The 5,268-nt window shown below is 34.0% G+C and overlaps 1 long non-coding RNA gene across 1 annotated transcript; it reads right to left on the bottom strand.

Annotated features, from left to right (window-relative positions):
- Positions 1 to 2,922: 2,922 nt before the first annotated feature.
- LOC144842559 (uncharacterized) lies at positions 2,923 to 4,325 on the bottom strand. The gene is made up of 4 exons (XR_013612129.1): positions 4,260 to 4,325; positions 3,983 to 4,052; positions 3,308 to 3,406; positions 2,923 to 3,169 (listed from the first exon to the last, which is right to left on the bottom strand). It is a non-coding gene; the product is annotated as an uncharacterized LOC144842559 (long non-coding RNA).
- Positions 4,326 to 5,268: the final 943 nt, after the last annotated feature.

Raw genomic sequence — 5,268 nt, 5'->3', positions numbered from 1 at the left:
ATTAAATAATATATATTAATGTATAATATAATTCGTTTAAACATTTTTTTGTTGAATATGCCGTGATTTTTTATTTAAAAACATGATTGTCAGATAAATGTGTACAGTATGAAATAATTATGGTAATACAGCGTCGACGGCTCGGGGTAATATAGGGACTTTTAGATTGAGTGAACGTGCACACAACGGTCACGTAACGTCCACATGGGTCGTAGTCGACTGTTCTCGTCGACAGATATAAGAACGTTTAGATTAAGGGCACGTTTATGCAACACGCTATTACACGCATATTCAACACGCCTACGAGAAGTGTGTTGTATGGCTGTGTTTATACAACACCCTAAATTTGAACACGTCTTTAATTTTTAGCGTGTTGCACGGGCCGAGGTCAACCTCACAAAAACCTTGCAGTTCTATATATACTCGCATGCATTATGAATTAATATTAGTTTATTAAGAATTTTAATAAAACGGATGATTTCGTTTAAAATTTAGTTTATTCAGTTATTGATTTTTTAAATCTGCTTTTGCTAAAATGTTTTAGAATTAGGATAAAACTATGCTACATTTTGCCAAATTATGCCAACATTAATTAGCGTTAATGTTAAGTGCTAAATCAGTTAAAATATGCAAAAAAAGCACAATTATCTACTAGATTTGGTCAACATTTTCACAGCACATACTTATATTTAACGAGAGGACACTTCTAACACGCCAACAGCAACCGGGAACCCACAAAATTTTAGGATTCAGCCAAGTAGCCTTTTTTGCAATTAAAATCTCATTACACGGAATCTCTTCGACACACTTCTCGTAGGCGTGTTGAGTGGACATTTACGTTGACGTGCTGCCAGTGAACGTATGACGTTAATGACCTTGGGATCTGTGTCGGCATTTATCAATATTTGCTTATATTTTTGCTTAAGCTGAAATATTTAAGAAGTGCTTAAGCAAATAACTTTATCAAACCGTCTTAGCCGACGCTCCTCGCCTACCTGGTAGCTCTATCGGTTACATTTGTCGTGTTTTCCTGAAAAAGTTCCACTCAATTCCGTGACATTTCGCAAACGATGGAGGAATCGTGGTTCTCGTGGTGGTAAATATCGTAGTCTCGTAGTTCGTGTCTGTTATGTTGAAAGACCAGCTAAACCACAGCAGCAAAACCTTCGTAAGTTAACCACCATCAACCCGTCTAACCTTATATTTATACCCCTTTGTGGAAATAAGGAGCTAGATGCTCATATTTGGAATGCTCACTTAATGTGCAATAATAATCACTTATGTATTAACTGAGTCCTGGACAGCACCAGATGATATGGTTATTTTTTAGGAATGCCGACCACCTGGATACTCATTTTTGAATTTTCCCCGAAAAAACGATAAGCATGGTGGCATTGTTTTCATATACAAATATATACTTTAAGCTTTGTATCTGCTCACTTATCGATTACAATGATGAATACCAAACCATCGAATATGACTCCTTTCATATAATTGCGGTATATAGACCTCCACCATCTCACATAAAGAAACTGACACACGAACAATTTATAAACGACCTCGATTCTTTGTTATTTAGGGTTTCAGGGTTTTCAGGTGAAACAGCTATTTTAGGAGACATCAATGTGCATTACGATGAGTCAAGTAAACGCGAAGTTATAAGTTACAAAGTTACAAAGTGTTACAAGAACATGACTTTATTCAATTAGTGGATCGTCCTACACATATTGCAGGTCACATTCTGGACCATGTCCTAAGTAGATCGGTGGATAAACTAGTTACGAAATGTGAGGTCACTCCTATTACATACGGATCCGACCACTACATCATAGAATGTTGTTTTGATACTACAAAATCCCGAAGAGAGAAAAGAATTGTTACCGCGATATGTTATAACAAAGCCAACAGCCATTAAGTCGCGTGCTACAATGCATAGTGATACCGGACCGACAGACAGACCGACAGACCGACCGACCGACCGACATAGTGAACTATAGACCTCAACTGCTTTACAGATGAAGCCCTTAGTTGGTTTGAAACCTATGTGTGTGGACGGGAATGTACAGTTTCTGTACTTGGCTCTAATTCTGATAGCTTCCCCTGGAGTTTGGAGTCCCCCAAGGGTTCGTAATTAGCCCCAGTCTATTCTGCGCATACACACAACCGTTATCCAGTATTCTTAGAGATCTGGAGTGGAGTTTTATCAATGCAATCCCAAATCAGCTACTGATGTTGATAGAGCAATGTCTTGTTTTAAGACGGGAATTAATAGATTAAAAGATGGATGCGTAAACAACAAACTAAAATTAAATGACTCCCAAACGGAGATGATTATGTTTTCACCCCTACGATTTAACTGTAATGCACCCAACATTGAGCTCCAAATTGGCGAAGCAATTGTGCGTCCGTCAAAGGTTGATAAAAATGTTGGTGTATTCCTTGATGAACACCTGAAAATGAATTAGCATGTATCTAAGGTTAAACAAGTCGCTAATTTCTATTTAAGAAAGTTATATCGTATTCGTAAGTCTATTGATAATAATGCCTGTACTAATGCTGTTCAGTCCTTAGTCTTACGGAAACGTCAAAATGCCACTGAACAGGTGCTCAGATTCGCCAGTCGACGTGCCAGTCGTAATAAGGTAGCAGTCGACATAGTCGACATGGAACTCAAAATTTCCTACTGATGATCGCGTCGTGTGGAAGCCACTTTCCTCTCAGCAAGTTTGCTTCATTAATGCACGAGGCACTGTGACGAAAGACTTTCACTTTACATTAGCTTCAAATTCAAATAGAAGTTTTACTGAAAAAAATGGTTTCGTTTGTAATACAAATATAGACGAACGTATTGAAGCCATAATTATTCTGTTACTCTGAATTTCTTATCAATATTATTATTTTAATATATATAATTAGAAAAATACACAGTGATTGACAATTTATATCATTTTATTTTCTTGTCACAATTTAATTAACATTATAGAAGGAACATATTTCACACAAGCATTATCATTCAAAGCACATTCTTATGTTGACCAGTCTTTCCTTAATAATGGCACCATTACTTGTGCTTGTTGTAGTATTAAAATGACTAGAAGTTAGCCACGAAGACTATCTCCCCTACTGAGAAATACGGCTTGCATAGGATTGGGTCGTGGTTTTTCAGACGCTGAAAAAAAAAGTTCGTCCTACTCTGATGAATGAATTTAAAATGCTAGATCGCATTATACTTGAGCTTTTAAACAAACAATAAATAATGCAAATAACTATCTAAATCGAATTTTAAAAATCAACTATCAAACCATACCGACAATCAGACATTTGTAATCGCCTTTTCCTTTCTCATCACAAATTGAATTTGAAATGGATTTACATGGTTCGTCATCACATGGATTTTGTCTTCCTTCTAAACCAAAACATAATTGAAATTAACGAATGATTTGCTAATACGCATTGTTTTTGTTTTGTTTTAGGCGTAACAACATTTATATACTAATGCGAGGACGTAATGGTCCTCGCGTGGGACTCTCATGTTAGTCTTTTTTTTTACCTTAGTTAGATTAGTTAGCCATCATCACAAGCTCGGTCGTCTTGAAGTATGAACCAGCAAGGTAATCTAAAGGGTGTGGGATTTAGGACAACTTGCTAATTTCGGTACAATTCTTCAGAGTTTAATCAATATCATCAAAAAAGCAACACAACCATAAAATGCAATGTAAGATAACGCGGCAGTGTGAGAACAATTAATATAATAAAAAACAAAAAGCAAGTAATGTTGAAGACATTCTGAATACCGGAAAAGTATAGTTAGTAAGCAGAGACTAATTGCAGGGAATTCAGTGGATTGGGACATTTAATATATTTGTTTTTCCTCGCACAATGTTGCTTGATAAATAACATTTATGCCTACTTGACCTTACTATATACAGTACCATAATATGTTATAGTATACAAATAAAGAATAATAAAGAATTTTACAAACCGTCACTATTTGCAAAGGTAAACATTACGAACAACAATACTAAAGCAATACAAACTCGCCGAGCCATTTTCTAAAAAAAATATAAAATCCGAAATTTCCTATTATCTCCTTAACCCCGACCTATTCACATGAACATTAAATTTCGCTTTCGTTTTAGTCGAATGCAGTAAACATAATATAGATTTTAATTTTTTGGAATAGTTATTTTCCTTGTAGTGTAGCCTGCTAACCATTCTGTAGTCTAAAAAGTACAAGAAATAATTTTTACATGGCCTACCTGATAGAATTGCGGTTCCAATATCCGACCGGTCTGTTATAGTTAAAATGTTCAAAGCTAATAATAATATTGTCATTTTAATAAAACGATTATAATTCCAGAATTTTTAATTTGGTGATAAATATAAACATTTTCAAGGTAAATTTACATTATATATTTATTTATTTTTATTGACTCAATTAAATGGTTATTATAACAGCTTTTTATAATACATTTTAATTATTCTGTTTGTTATTTTAATTCTGGCAATTTCAAAACGATTTGTATAAATCATATTCGAGATAGCGTACTATTATGTGTGATTTAAAAAAGTGTCCCAACGAATTTCAAACCGAGTGAGTTTATTGAAATTACACTTTGACCTTGAGACATGGGCATTAGTATATTTTATATGTCGTTAATAGTTCGATCTGTTTTAAATGTATGGTTGTTGTTTGCTCAATATATGTCAAAAAGGAAACGGTTCCAATTTAAATCATTTAGAATCCTTAGTCAAGAATGTATTATTCATAGGCTATAATTTTAACTAAGTTATGGAAATGCATTGTGATTCAATTGGTAATCCTATAATTTAGAAATATAGAAATGCAGATTAAATAAAGTTTAAAAAAAATATAGAATGAGTAAAATAATTACGTTCATACCACTATGTAGAATTAGACACATTATTGTACTTTCATATTTTATGACAATAACAACATAGGAAAAACAATCAGTTGATTGACAATCAATATCATGTTTGTTGCATTTATTTATTGCCATGTTACATTTCAATACATTTCACAAATGCATTTCTTCTCAGCATGCTGACTAGTCTTTAATTATTGGCATTATTGGTGCTTGCAAAACCGCTAGAAATGTTTGCCCGTATGATCTCCTCTACTGATGAAAAGCACAGGTAAGACACGTTCATGTGCTTGTGCAACAACAGTCTCTAGAAAATACAATATACGTAATCTAAAAATAAAAATTCTTAATAGGATCATTATATCTTTGCTCAGAAAAGCAA

This window comes from Antedon bifida, chromosome 1 (assembly GCF_963402885.1).
Source record: "Antedon bifida chromosome 1, ecAntBifi1.1, whole genome shotgun sequence".
Taxonomy (NCBI): domain Eukaryota; kingdom Metazoa; phylum Echinodermata; class Crinoidea; order Comatulida; family Antedonidae; genus Antedon; species Antedon bifida.
Note: the sequence above shows the minus strand (reverse complement) of the source record. Positions and strands in the feature narration are given on the sequence as shown.